Source organism: Dermacentor albipictus, chromosome 7, assembly GCF_038994185.2.
Source record: "Dermacentor albipictus isolate Rhodes 1998 colony chromosome 7, USDA_Dalb.pri_finalv2, whole genome shotgun sequence".
Lineage (NCBI taxonomy): Eukaryota > Metazoa > Arthropoda > Arachnida > Ixodida > Ixodidae > Dermacentor > Dermacentor albipictus.
In genome coordinates, this window is record NC_091827.1 from 115,890,369 (window position 1) to 115,905,956 (window position 15,588).

At 44.1% G+C, this 15,588-nt stretch overlaps 1 protein-coding gene across 6 annotated transcripts in view; it reads right to left on the bottom strand.

Annotated features, from left to right (window-relative positions):
* Positions 1–15,588, bottom strand: part of LOC135913299 (sulfotransferase ssu-1-like) — a 90,177-nt gene that overhangs the window by 66,839 nt on the left and 7,750 nt on the right. The gene's annotated exons all lie outside the window — the stretch shown is intronic.

The following is a 15,588-nucleotide window of genomic DNA, read 5'->3' on the forward strand; positions in this document are numbered from 1 at the left end:
CGACTTCATTACGATAAGTATTCAAGCAGTGTAGGGACAGACCTTACTGCTGAATTCCTTTGTTTAGCATCTGTAGAGGTTATTTTGAAATTTTCATTGCTTCGTTTCATGCGACAGAAACTGTCTCTTGGACAGATCCACTATGCTGTGAGCCACACTCGGCATGGCCAGCCATGACCATTGCGCATGACTACGATGCAGTGACAACTACAGAATCAGGAAGTAGAAATGGCGTTGATGGAACGGTGAAAGTGGTTTGATGGCGGTATATTGTACTTTATATTTTTCATTCACGCCTTGTGTGCACAAACATTGCCTTCAGTCATCAGTCAGGGCAAGCAAGCCTATTAACTGAGCTAACTGGTATTCGGGAGCGTCTTACATCGAATGAACAAGCCGTCACCACTCTTAATACACGATTGAATGCAATCCATAAGCTACTGCTAGAAATTAGCAGAAAAACCTGCCAAATTCAAACACTAGAAGACAAAATTCGGTCTTTAGATCAAGTAGTTATGAAACAGAACGAAAAAATAGCTGACCTTGAAGACCGCAGTCGCCGATCAAACTTGATTGTTTTTGGCGTCAAAAAGCAAGACGATGAAGATGATAAAACGTTCCGAAAATCGGTCATTGATGATATCTTTTCAAACAAACTGCAGCAATCATGCAAATCTATCGCGCGTATTCATCGTCTTGGAAGACAGCCAGGAAAAAGACCAGTTATCGTATATTTCCAAGACTTTTTGGAAAAAGAGGCCGTTTTTCGAAACGTGCGTAAGCTTAAGGGTAGTGGTATATCTATCCAGAATGATTACAGCAGGGAAACTCTGAGAAAACGAAAACTTCTTTGGGAAACTGTCAAACGGGATGTCGAAAATGGAAAACGTGCTTTTCTTATCAATGACAAACTGAAATTTGATGGCTGCGTTTATGCTTGGGATGACAGCACATCTCAACGAGTTGTCGTGAGCCGCGAAAACAAGACTTCTAGTAATGCGTGACAGAACACGTGCGCCATTTCTAAAATCTTGCGAGTGCTAAATTTCAATGCCAGAAGTATAATAAATAAGGTAGAACAACTTGAATGCCTTCTTTTCAGATACGACCCCCATATTGCAATTATCACAGAAACATGGCTGCATGATGGCGTTAGCAACGAAATACTGGTATCACATCACATAAGATTTACCGTCGGGACCGTGGATCGAGGGGAGGAGGTATTGCGATTATTCTAAAAAGCACGTTTTCAGCAGAAATACTTCCTCAGATCGAAAACCATGAGAGTCTGTTTTTGAAAGGTAATTGTTGGGGACATGTAGTTCTGGTATGCGCGGTTTATAGGTCACAATCATCCCCTCCCGAGTTCTTGTCCTCGCTGCGTGACTATAAGACTGTGCTGAAACCCCGGAAAATTATAATGGCGGGCGATTTGAACTTACCCGCAGTTAATTGGCTGCACAGGCCCGAGATGCAGCTGGCCGATAGCCCTCTTCTTGACATAATGTTTGCATGTGACATGAAACAAGTTGTGCTTGAAAACACGCGTGTCAATGCTGATACTGGTTCAATTTTGGATCTTGTATTTCTTAGCAAAAATATGACAGAGTTCGATGTCCGAGTGGAGGAGGGCATATCGGACCACAAGCTTGTGCTGGTCAGTAGTAGGCTTGATAGTTGCGAAAGGCAGCATGTTAAGCCCTGCAAAACTGTTAAAGACTTTATTAATGCCAATGATCAATCTATCCTTGATGAACTTTGGAAGCTGGTTGACAACTTACCAAAAACTGATGTTACTTCACTATGGCATGCGTTTGTGACCTGCGTTAACTACTGTATTGATGCCTTCGTGCCGACAAAACGTATTAAACCACAACGAAGAAACCCATGGATTGACAGAAAAATTCTGTATATAAAACGCAAATTAAAACGCGCCAAAAAACGCCGGAACAAAAATTCTTAAGTTATTAGCCACCTACAAATCCAGCTTTCAGACGCATTGTCTTTTGCCCGTCAAAAATATTTTTCCACTACTTTGCCTAATTACATAAAAACCAGTCCCGATAAATTTTGGCGATATCTTAGCAGCGCAAACACACATTTGCAAGAAATAAGGCAACGCGACATTGTGATCACCGATCCTCGGGAAATATCTAACATAATGAATGAATATTTCCATTCTGTGTTCACCCGCGGTGATAGAGCCATGGAGGCTCCTTCTTCTCTGTGCCAAGTGTCGGACTTCATATCTTTTGAAGGCGTGTTTTCCTTATTGCTTAATGTTAAAGAAAAATCTTCTGGGGGACCGGATGGCATACCAAATTCTTTTCTTCGCCGTTACGCCGAGCCTGTTGCACACATCTTAACAGCTGTCTTTTCTTTATCTATGACCACAGCGATTTTACCTGATGACTGGCGTGTGGGTCGTGTCATTGCAGTTCACAAGAAGGGTGATCGCCTAAGCATTGAAAACTATCGTCCCATTTCGTTGACATCCACGTGCTGTAAAACACTAGAACACATCATCGCTCATTATATAACTAATTTTCTTGAAAGTAATAACTTGCTCTCCCCATTTCAGCATGGCTTTCGAAAGAAACTGTCGACATCTACGCAACTTTTAACAACTATTCACGAAATCGCTCTAACGCTTGATTCTTCCGGACAAGTTGATCTTATCTTCCTTGATTTCAGTAAAGCGTTTGATCGCGTCCCTCATGGTAAACTTCTTGAAAAACTTACTAAGCTCGGCCTTCCTGCATTTATCATGAATTGGATAAGAGCCTACCTTTCAAACCGTAGCCAGTTCGTAGACGTTAACGGCCATGCTTCTACTGTATTACCAGTCCCGTCCGGAGTACCTCAAGGAAGCGTACTCGGCCCGATCCTTTTCCTAATCTATGTTAATGATATAACTAGCACAATTCATCCACACGTTAACATCAGATTGTTCGCAGATGATTGTCTTGTCTTTAAAGAGATTACTTGCCGTGATGATCAAGTTCACTTAAACACTAGCTTAGCCAGACTTCATGAATGGTGCACGACCTGGTCTATGACCCTAAATGCTGACAAAACTGTCTTACTTCGTGTCACGAACAAAAAGCAACCTATCGCATTTCCATATTGCATCAATAGTACACAAATAAAGGAAGTCTCTGAATATAAATATCTAGGCGTAACGATTACCAAAACTCTATCGTGGTCGAAACACATTGCGAACGTTTGTGCATCTGCCTCTCGAAAGCTTGGCTTTCTGCGTCATAAACTGAAAACAGCAGCTTCAGATTTAAAACTTCTAGCATACAGAACTTATATATTGCCAAAACTAGAATACGCCTCAATAGTATGGGACCCGTATTACATGAAGGATAAGCATAAGCTTGAAATGGTTCAGAGGCGAGCAGTACGGTTCATTTTTAACAAGTTTAGGTACTGATTCACCGTCAAAACTAATGACCGAAAACAATATCCCTACCTTAGAAGCACGAAGAACTGTGGCACGACTAAAATTTCTTTTCACGATGTACGACAAGTCGCTTGAATTTACATACATACATACAACCTTACCTGTCACGCGCGTCTCGACACCGTCACGCTCACAACTTGCTCCCTTTCCGTGCACGCACTAACCTCTTTAAAAATTCATTCTTTCCTCGTACAGTTGTTCAGTGGAATGATCTACCCTCAGAAATTTTCTCTGCTGATAATTTTGAGCAGGCACTACTCATGTATTTTGCACAATGATATGGAATGTTATTTTTGCCCCTCTTTTATTCATGTTATCGCCTATGCAAGTGCTTTGTTCTGACAAGAACTTGTTATTTTGATGTGATATTGACTATCCCAGTGCATTTTTATTATAGTATGAATATCGTCCTTTGCAATACAAGAATGCCAACTTGTTACTTTTTTTCTTCGCTCTTTTCCTTTTCCTGTTCCATATGTCTAGCACAAGAGCATATATTATTCTTGTCCTACATGAGTGTTTGCGGAAATACGCCCACCTGCTTGGTCTGTATAGACTGCAGTATGTACAAATAAATAATTGTTATAAATATATTCGTTGAACATGCTTAGTAAACGTGCACATTTAATATTTGTATGCATATTGTATATTTATCCTTCAGTCTACATTGTTTAAATCATACATCTTACAATCATATTCCCGCCTGCTATGGCCTTAAATTGACACTGTCTGTAATAAATAAATAAATAAATAAATAAATAAATAAATAAATAAATAAATAAATAAACAGGACCCTGTCACGATAGTGACACTATGACAGTGATATGAAATGCAGTATTTGGCGACGCCGGCGGGACGAAATACTCTATGAGCGGAACCTGAAGGCGAGGCTGATTGACCACAACTGACTGATTAGAAGGCATCACGATTACGATATGACAGCGATATCATGACCGTGGTTGAATATCGAGGGTGGCTATACAACGATGACATTCACAATCGAATGACAACCGCATGATTACGCTGGAATTAAGAAGGAATTACATCGATGAAACGACGAACGCGTTATGACTACGACAGCATGAAGACATTGGTGTGAAATTTCTGAAATGATAACGATGGTAGCGATGACAGCGACAGCGACACACGACGACAGCAGGATGACGAGGGCATGGCAATGGTGAGATAAGAATGACTGTACTACGACAATGACTTGACCAAGATGGCACGACGAGTGTCCGATGACGACGGTTGAATGACGAAGATGTAGCGACCACTAGCACATAACTAATAGCACAAGCTGGAGCACAGTACCAATGAGTGCGTCATCGTAAGTTTAAGGTTAAATAGGTAGAGAGATTCAAATTGCCCGAAGACGAAGAATACCAGTCGCATTTATAATTTAGTTACCTCGGTCATGGTAACGCATTTGGCGTAGCCATTTTATGCGCGTGCGAAAGAAAAAAACCCACTATGGGTTTTCCTGCCGGGCTAGGCAACAATGTGTGCTCTCAAGCACATGGCGAAGAAAATCAAACTATCAAAATGCCTAGCCGAGTGGTGGCACTAAGTTGACGAAGCATTTCATTTCTTGTGGGCGTTACAATCCGCCTAGCACGGAGCCTCGCTTATAGCCTGAAGCAGGTGCGCTGTACATGACATCAACAGTGTAAACGGCGTAAAAAATGCGCATTTATTTGTAAAAAGGCAGCGAGGCCAAATTGTGGTACAGCTTGCATGGGCCTGCTACTCCGCATTAGCGAAAAGGACGCAAAAGGCAAGTTGATAGGTGAATCAGGTGCGAATATACAGATCCCCCACGTTTCTGAATCTCTCCGAAAAACCGTTATACAAAGAGTCCTTTAGAATGTAAACTTTTGGAAAAATTGATGGCTGCACACAACATTCCTTATAAAGCTGGGTTACTCAAAAGCACAGATATTACATGAAAGAGAAATAACAAATTGTGGGGTTTTACGTGCCAAAACCCCTTTCTGATTATGAGGCACGCCGTAGTGGAGGGCTCCGGAAATTTCGACCAGCTGGGTTCTTTAACGTGCACCTAAATCTAAGTACACGGGTGTTTTCGCATTTCGCCCCCATCGAAATGCGGCCGCCATGGCCGGGATTCGATCCCGCGACCTCGTGTTCAGCAGCCTAACACCATAGCCACTGAGGAACCACGGTGGGTTTGAAAGAGAAATAGAAATACGTAGTCGTTTAATACTAAAATTGCCCTTACATTGCTTTCTAATTAATTATTTTGCAGCACCTATTGCAATTACGAATTGTAGCGGGTGAGTAAGCAAGGCGTATCTACTTGAGAATAAATCTGAAAATTATTCTGGAGATTGTAGCAAAACGACGGTTTGTTAAAAAAATGAAAGTACTAGAGCACTTTGCATTTAGCGTAAATTCATACCGAGATTAGCTTAAATAGTGCACCGTCCTGTGATGTCCTGCCAAGTGATCTACAGGCTGTCCGAACTATCGCGCAACAAGATTTAACTACAAGCAAATGCCACGTAGCTCGACAGCGCCAAGGTAACGTTTCTGCCAGAGCATCAAGATACTCCTATCATTATTTTTATATTCACCTAATTACACAATTAGTCTTACTTAACCATTTTCTTAACTATTATATATAAATGAAAAATGTCAATGAGAAAATTGTAGAACAGCATGAAAAACAGCCTATACAGCTTCCTGTTGCTCAATACAAGTGCTTTTCCGAGCGTGAAAGAAGTGCGCGAATTCACGCCATGTGTCTCGAGCAACCTGTCACGCGGCATTTTTGCTGAAGTTCATGCTAAGGCGTTCGAGTTCCTACATATACAAGTGACTACCGCGTGATATGCGTGTTTACCAAAATGGTTGCGTTCGGCTATACCATGCTCCTTGGGCAGGTAGTGACCGCGGATCCGCATTGTGAGACTGAAATAATCAGAAGAATAAGAAAGGGCTGCGGTGCGTTTTCCAGGCATTCTCAGATCATGAACAGCAGGTTGCCATTACGCCTCAAAAGAAAAGTGTATAACAGCTGTGTCTTACCAGTGCTCAGCTACGGGGCACCAACCTGGAGGCTTACGAAAAGGGTTCTACTTAAATTGAGGACGACGCAACGAGCTATGGAAAGAAGAAGACGGGTGTAAGGTTAAGGGATAAGAAAAGAGCAGATTGGGTGAGGGAAAAACGCGACTTAATGACGTCTTAGTTGAAACCAAGAAAACGAAACGTGCATGGGCAGGGCATGTATAAAGAGGGAAGATAACAGATGGTCATTAAGGGTTACGGACTGGATTCCAAGAGAAGGGAAGCGTAGCAGGGGGCGGCAGAAAGTTAGGTGGGCGGATGAAATTAAGAAGTTTGCAAGGACAGCATGGCCACAATTAACACATGACCGGGGTAGTTGGACAATTATGGGAGAGGCCTTTGCCCTGCCGTGGGCGTAGCCAGGCTGCCGGTGCTGCTGATGATGATGATACCATGCTCCTTTGTTCGTTCTCATGAAAACGCAGTAAATATTATGGTAGCATCAGTAGGTCATGTGCCAAGATTTTATTGAGCATGTCCGCTTGATGAGAGTGTCCAGTTTGCCAGTTCACTACTATATAAAAGCAGCCTAAACGCAAAAGTTTGCTTCGACAGTGAATCAGACAGGAGTAACATTACACAAAAAAATCCGACAGAACCTTTCTCACAATGAATTGCAATGATATTGCGCGTAGTATTGAATCGATATAGCGACACAACGTATGTTCACAGTCTAAACGACTTATGCAAGAGGAGTGTACTACCATGTGACAATACTCGGTGCCATCTAGCAGCGCCAGCTGTGCGAGCAAGGAGCGCATTTTCTAATGGCGCTGCCGTTCACATGCATGGCACGCCAGTGCGTGCAAACGCTGCGAAAGGCGCCGTATGGCCGACGGGACTGCGTTCTTGCACTTTTATTTTAAGCCCCTGGATATTCTAAAACTAGCTGAAGGTTTTGATCGTGCGCCATACTACGCGATTGGACGACGACTTCAGCCCGGGCCATTGCGGGGTGACGTTGGTGGCCGCTTGGGCAACATGTTGCGGAGGTGCCGAGTGAGAAGATTGGAACGGAATCAGAAGAGAACCAGGCTCTCTTCGGCTTGTTCAACCGAAGGGCAAGAAAAGCAGTGAACGCTATGAGGCCACGTTAAGTATGCTATGTTTAGCAATGCCAGCGCCACTCTTAGGTGCCCGCTCTCGCGTTGAGCGTTGGTATGCCTCGGTGTCGTCCCTCGGCGTAAGCGAGCGACCGTGCACAGTGAAGGATGATAGAGCGAACGCGGAGCGCAGCGGTGGATGAAATACAACGAGAGCGAGGAGAGCACTAGAAGGAAAGTGTACGAGGAGGGTGACACGCGGAGGTGCAGCGCTCACCTCCGCGTGTCAGCGACAGCGGCGGTACCGGCCGTGCGGGGGGAAAGAAGCCGGATGCTCGCCTTCGCGCATTGCATTCGCCGCAAGCGTTTTAACGCGATAGCGTTAAGGAGCTCGTGTCGCAGAAAAGGCGGTGTCATCGGTGTCGGCGTCCGCGGCGTTGGCCGTGAGCGATAAATCACGGCGGGCACTTCATAAATAAAAAGCAACTTCCAAGATGGGCTGGGTGGGAATCGAACCAGGGTCTCCGGAGTGTGAGACGGAGACGCTACCACTCAGCCACGAGTTCGATGCTTCCAAGCGGTGCAAACGCGCCTACAGTGAATGCGGTGTTGCCTTCGAAACGAGCCGTGGAAAGTTATACTGCGGTGTATATCGGTAATTATGAACATGTACCTTAGACAATTAGCAATTACACGAGTAGCGAAGTGCGTTTCCGCTACATTTCTTCTGCGCTTTCCGCACACGCAGAGCCATCTTGCGGCAAACACAGAAGACCCCCTTCTCTTCATGTACGGCGCTGCCCCGACAGATGGCGCGCCACGCGCGCATTGTAGCTGTGCGAGGCGGGTCGGGGCCCGGACTCTCTCTCCTGACAACGTTTCGCCTTGCTCCCTCTGCAGAATCAAGCGCCCTTCCTTTCTTTAGATCACTATCTGTCTATCTCTCTGCCCGTGCCGATCACGACGTTTGGCTGGCGTGCATCATTTCCCCCTCCGAGATACCGAGTTCTTTGGTTCGTTCGGCTTGCTCAGGCGCACGTTTCGTTGCTGCGCCGAACGCCGCGTTGCTCGACCATATGGCTCGACGCTCACCGCGTCCGATGCGGGGCGCCTCGTAAGTGATGGCTGCCCTGTGGCGCATTGTCTTACACCCCTTGGCGGGTCGACGGGAACGCTATCGCGTTCCACTGTTGAAGGCGAAGCTTAAGCGTCTTCCAATTTTTGCGGTAAAGATTGCGGTTGCATGAGCTGCAACTGGCGCGAAGCGCAACTGTGTGGTCGGCCTATATATAGCGCCGCGCATTGCGGCTTTGCCAGTGCGGCTCTGATCGATGCAATGAATAGCTTTATTTCCATCTACTTGATGGAGGAGGCTGCAAGTAAAAGCTGCTCCAGTAGGCAGCTTGACGAGGCCCGCAGCCCCCTCTACAGAATATTCGGCAACAGCATACATGCAAGCACATATGCATCATACATACATATATACACATACACATATGTGTACATACATATATATACACATACTCGTATATACTCTCATGAACCCACATACTCGCATTTACACATGCATACCCATATCCATACAGAGCCACTGGTGACTAAACCAAAAATACTTAGGGTAGCTTGTGTGGTTCTCGTCGTGAATGCCTCAACATATCCTCAACAATGCCTCAACATTGCCTCAACATATCGCGAAATGAAATCCCGCATCGAGCTGCGCTCAAGTTTCGCATTACGGAGTATCACAATCGTGACTGATTTTTGTCCCTTGCAACAAACCAGGAGGCACTGCACGTAGATGGCGCTAGTTTTAGGTGATCCAGGGGCTTCTTTCTGGACGCGCTGCGCTGTCTAGTGAAGCTGCCGACAATTCCGCGCGTAGAATCCGACCAGAGAAGCGTGGTGGGTCGGTGCGTGCGAGCACCGAGTATTCGCAAGTTCCGTAGACTATCGCACCACCCCGTGCGCAACGGCGAAATTTTTTCAAAAAGTATAGGAGTAACTGCAGGCGGTGCGGCGGTAGCTCATTTGTATGCTTTCTTCGTGGTGGTCAGTAGGCTTGATCCCATGGGCTTAATTGCATGATGAAATTCAAGAGCAATGGCATGTGCTGCAAGCGGAGTGCGCCTCCACTCGTTTCCTAAAGATGCCGCAAAGAAGAAAGGATGGGTAGTCAAGTCGAAAGTTGGCAAGCCGGTCAGTGCGCATTTCGTCGGAAGTGACTTCTTCTGGAGTCACGAAAGAAAACGAAAGTTCTTTGCTGATGTACATTTGTTTATTTGTTTTGTAACGGAAAATCGATGCATTAGTTAGAAAAATAGAGCCTGCGGCAGTGTATTGCAGCAGCACGAACAACGGCGGGGCTTTGATCCCGAGTATATGTACGTGGGCGAGTGTTGGAAGTGATTGCGCAGATTCAGCGTGCATCAACTCGTAATGTGTGGTTGCCGGGGTGTCTCGTTTCAACAGTAGCGCATGTTGTCGTCGTCGCTGCATCTCCTACTCCGCCGCACAGCCAAGCTCGAGCTGCGCACTTGTGGCCAGCGCCACGAAAAGATACGGGTATTTAAAATAGAAAATTACATGTTTGGAGCTCTATGACGTAGCTCTAGAGAAATGCTACAGTATATTTACATGGGCGGGTGCAGAGAATATTTGACCTGTTTCACCGGCAACAGCTCGCAGTATGGTCGCAGTTATGTGTCGTGCCGCCAGAACTACATTTGTTTACGTCCAGGGCCAAGCTCTAATTGCGCACTGGCGTCAGCGCAACGAGAACATATGAATGTTTAAGGCAATAATCAATATACTGTAGAAAAATGTTATGGCTTGGATGATACAGACACCAAGTAATGTGCATTGCAGAATATCAGTAGCTAATTAATATATTTAGACAACTTCTTGCAAAAAATGACGCTCAGTGAAAATAATTCTTTTTTTGGTATGCAGACCTACACGTGTGGAAGCCTGCTAGGCGACGACTGAAGTTGACAGCCGCAACGTTTACCTGTACGGCCTCATGACAGGAAGAACTTGTCTAGGATACAAGCAGCCCAAGAACGTAACAAACGTGCATCTGCAAGGCATTCTCAAGGTTTGTATAATTTGAAGACGTGTGTTTATACTAGCAACATTATCATCGGGCATTTAGCCCATCTGTGCACTATCTTCCAGAGAACTTCTTAGTATTGTTTTTACTGCACTGTGCTTTGTCATTTGCCATCATGCATCAATGGCAGTCTGCTAACAGAAAACAGTGACAGAACTGAAGGGTCTTGGCGAGTCAAGGCGGTAGCAACATTGCAGTAGATTTATGAAATTAAATCTTATTCATTAGCAACAGCACTAGTTTGCAGTAATTCACACACACACATTTCACAGTTATTAGCGTGTGTTAAGCTTGGCTGCTGTTCAGAAACTATCGTGGACTGAGCTTGGAGACAAGGAACGGTATCTGGATAGCACAGCAAAACAAGGAAAATACGTTTGCATGGTGTGCTGTCACTCATTGAATGCATAGTTTGTAACTGTTCATTACTACAGGTGGAGCAGTCGAAGCATAAAGCTACAGAGAACGCAGAGCTGGGGCTGACACGGTAGATAAAGAAGAATATGCAGTGGAGACCTGTCTCCAACTTTCAGCATCTGGCCATGACAAGAGTGTCGCCGAAAAATCTGTGCAGGTAGATTCCTTGTTCATTGTAAGCTGGAAGCTGAACCTTGCAGAGATGCTGTCTACAGACAAAGCTGTTCGAGCTTTCACAGGTGTTGTCAGTGAAAACGTTTCAGTCCATTTGCAATGAGCTGGTTATAATTGACAATAAGGCCTATGAGGTGTCCGTGCTTGAGCGTCTTGCACTTGTCTCTGTGCGCAAAAGACTTGTCTTTCATTTGATTGCTTGGATGCATTATTTATTATCAGCGAAACAACCGTGCACAGGCTCTTTCGCTGCACATTGCGGAGCCTTGCTGCAGTCTTGGAAAGTGCCATTCCTTGGTCCACAACAAAGGAAATAAAAAAAAAAACATGCCACTTTGTTTTTCATATTTCTCACGGGTGCTTGTTATTCTCAACTGCACAGAGGTTGAGACAGAAAAGAGTCACTGCGTTTCCAGCATAATACTTACGTACTCCCACTACACGGGAACACATAGTACTAAAGTCCATGTGGGTGTATTGCCTGCAGGTCTCATAACTTTTGTAACGAGTACTTTTGGTGTTAGGGCATCCGGCAAGGCTTGCTAGAGAAATGACAGGTGCTTCAGAAGCTGACAAGCTTTCAGGATGACTTCATAGTTGATAAGGTATTTCATGTAGATGAAATATGCACAAAGCTAGGGCGAGGTGTTATACTACCCTTTCTTGCGTTCTCTGCAGCAATTCTCAGCTGCAGGTGCAAGCAAAACACCGAAACTCGCCAGCGCACATGTTCACGTTGAAAGAGGAATCCAGAAGATGAAGGTATTCAAAGCACTCAAGAACCCATTGCCTTTGGAAATGACAGGGGTGCTTGACCAAATCTTCACTGTAATAGGAGGCATTTTAAATTTGTCGACACCAATACTTTCCCATACAAGGTTCTGCAAACCTTTACCATTCTTCAGAACAGACGCAGCAATGAAAAATTCGTGTGCTTGCAAATGAAGCCATAAGGTCTTTATGGAACACACCAGAACTTAAAGCAAACACGTCTGCACCGACTGTACACGTCCCTTCGACTTCGACCTCCCCACTGGAAAAAATTAAATAATTGGGGTTTTCCCTGCGAGAACCACGATCTGATTATGAGGCAACCCCCATCTGGAATCTGGACTCTCTCGACTCGAGACAACAGTACTTTGCCGATTGTGGCTTGGTGTTGCTTTAACAAGATATTTTGCCTTGCGAGTCGTTATGGGCGAGAGCGCAGCTTGCAGTCACTGTGGCGCCGAAGAGGCTATAGAACTTGTACTTTGCCTCTGTCCTCAATTTAGTGCGCACCGGCTGTGGCTAGCGGCCGTATTGGCAAGCATGGGCAACATGCCACTTTCAGAACAGACAGTCCGGGAATGCCAACATGAACTGTCGTCGCATGAAAAGTCGGTCAATGCTTTGTTGACCTATTTACGTCGCAGTGGCCTATTAGCCTATTAGGGAGACTATGATCCCGCTCCCCCCTTTTTTCATTCATTTCTTTTTGTCCCCCCTTTTCTTTCCGTCTTTATTTCCACTTTCCCTTCCACTGGTGCAGGGTAGCAAAGCGGAGGCTTTAACTGTGGTTACCCTGCCACTCTTTCTCTCATTTACATCTCTCGCCCCTCAAAATTTTAACTGAATCTACCGTTTCATAACTGTGAGCCACAAGTTAAAATCCTGCTGGTTTTGATGTAGTTTAAAATGTATGCTTTGCTGGCAAAAGGTGACACCTAAAGTGCAAGGACGTATGTTTATTTTGCTGACATTCTGCTGTGCCTGCTACTGTTGGCTTTATACACCGCAAGCAGCACTGCGAACACTACAGAGACTGTGGTGACGCTCGGTCGTGGCAGTACTACACGGATATAAGTACTAATAGTGCCGCCTTTGAACATAGAAATGAGGAGATTTTTTGATCGTTCAAAAAAAGCGGTCTCCTCTCATCCATTCAAGTAAGTCGGTGTCGAGCAGCATACTTCCACGTTTGTTTATTTGACATATCCCTGATAGTAAACAAAGCCAGTGCCGAGGAAAAAAACGCTTCAAATATACAAGCAGCCGCATAATTTTTACATCCAACACGCCGTGAATGTTTAGCAGGTAAAGCATCGCGCTGCTGAAATCGAGAAGTGGGTTCGGTTCCCAGCCCTAGCCGCCACATATTAGTAGGGAAGCTGCAAGAGCAAGAGCACTCGTGTACTTTGAGTTAGGTGCACGTTAAAGTACTTGAGGTGGTAAAATTCATCCGGAAACCCGCACCCACTACTGCATGCCCCATCATATCATGGTTTTGACATGTAAAACAACAAATTTCATATTTTCATTGTGTACATATAGGCCTAAGTTTATTGAGGTCGTAGATGTTGCAATGCCAAGGCAAAATATATTGCAAAAGAATATGCGCATTGCGCTGTTATTCTGCGAGGAAATTAAGATCAAGAACCGTTTAGGTAGTATTGCTTATGCTGATGTGTCCGTTGTTGTTGCTGTTTGGGATACCTCTGTATGATGTTGTTGTCATGAAAAATTACTTTCATTTTGCCAAACGTGTCGAATTGTTCGTCCTTAGGTCGCTATTTTAGTATAAAAATAGTGCTTGCCAACAAGAATTTGTGTAAGCAGTTCATCCCATGAGTTGCAAGCAGCTCTTTTCCATTACATTTAGACGTGTGTGATTTCACTTGTTTAAGTATGTTTGTGTTCAGAAAGAGGACATTGCGTGGGCTAATTGTTCGTGATATCAGCGAGAAAAATCCTTCATTCTAGGCTTACAAGCAACGAACACAGATTTATCCCCGGTTCTGCTTTTAAGTAAAACACTGTTTTAAGTAAAACATTATTTACCTTGTTATTTCATTCTCCGCAGTTGAATGAAAAATGAGTTCACTCTAGCTGCCATGTAAAGGGACAGTCACCCTGCCAAGCTTGTAGCTCAGTAGCAATTTATGGCCACTCCTTGTATGTCTTGTTTAAGGGTAATACAATCAAATTGAGATTGAGCAAACCATGTGAAGTTGGGACCATCTAGGGATCAGTGACTGTGCTTGATATTGAAAAATACTTTATTAGAAAAACTGTGCAGCAACAGAGCTCCAACAAATACAGAAATAAATCACTACGTAAAATGACCCGCATTTCCATTACTTTGTCCACCACAGTGCCATGACTACAAAAACTTGGGCCAGGGCCCTCACGACACCTTCATGTAGCCCCCTATCTATTTCGTTAAAGCAACAGGCAAAACAGGTGCAACGAAAGGGGTAAAGGTTGCTTTTGAGGTAGGCTGGCACATGACGTTGACGTTGGCAGGTTTCCTGCATCAAGAACATGCTCAGGATCCCTGCTGCGCACTTATCACTGTTATAGCTAGGGAGTAAATTTGTTCTCTGACCTTTTTGTCATTGAAACTGAATTCTAAAACACAATTAGTGTACTTTTCTTCAGTTTAAATTAAAAATGCTGAAGCCTATTGGCATTTCATTACTGGTATGATGCAAAGATTGAACACTTCTTTCTAGGGCAAGCTTATATCTTCTTGCCATGCGTCAATATTCGCTGCCTTTTAGCCAACAGAGTCATGTTCTAATAGAATTGCTTTTATTTTTTCCTATACAATCGTAGAATGGTTAGCGGAGTTTACTTCAGCTCGACAGAGACCTTGTAACCAGACACAAAGCAGGGCTTGACGTCATAGTACAAGTTCTGCCCCACTTTGATGTACGTAATATGAATACAAGCCAAGTCTCAAAGTAAGAGACTGTTAGATCCCACATAAAGTAATAACACGAACATAGTATGTTGCAAAAAACAGAGTATAAAAATGGTTAAGGTACAATAGTCTCGCAAACAGCAGTTGAATATTGTGTAAAAATATTTTACCAATAATGCTGATGCCACCTAAAAACAGAGCCAAAGTGAGACAAAATAGTGTGAATAGCTAGTATGCATGCCTCTCAACAAGTTAAAGCCTACGCGCAAACAAGCTCTTCATAATAGAGTGGTTGCTGCATGACTAGCTACAAATATAATTAAATGGTTGCTGAAAAAAGATCCTATTGGGAAAAAATGCTGCTGAAATATTTGTACATTGTAGACCCATAAAAAACGACCCTTCGTAAAGAAAATATCCCAGGTTGTAGCTTTAAAGATAAAACTGCTATATAACTAGGCTGTCATAAAGATTATCTGACATTTAACAACATTAGGAGCAAAAATAACAAGTTGTGGTGTAGGTGTTTCTTGCGAAATCGTGAAAAAACTTGCATTACTCATTTTGTTTCTGTATTGCTTGATAACACTTGTGTTCT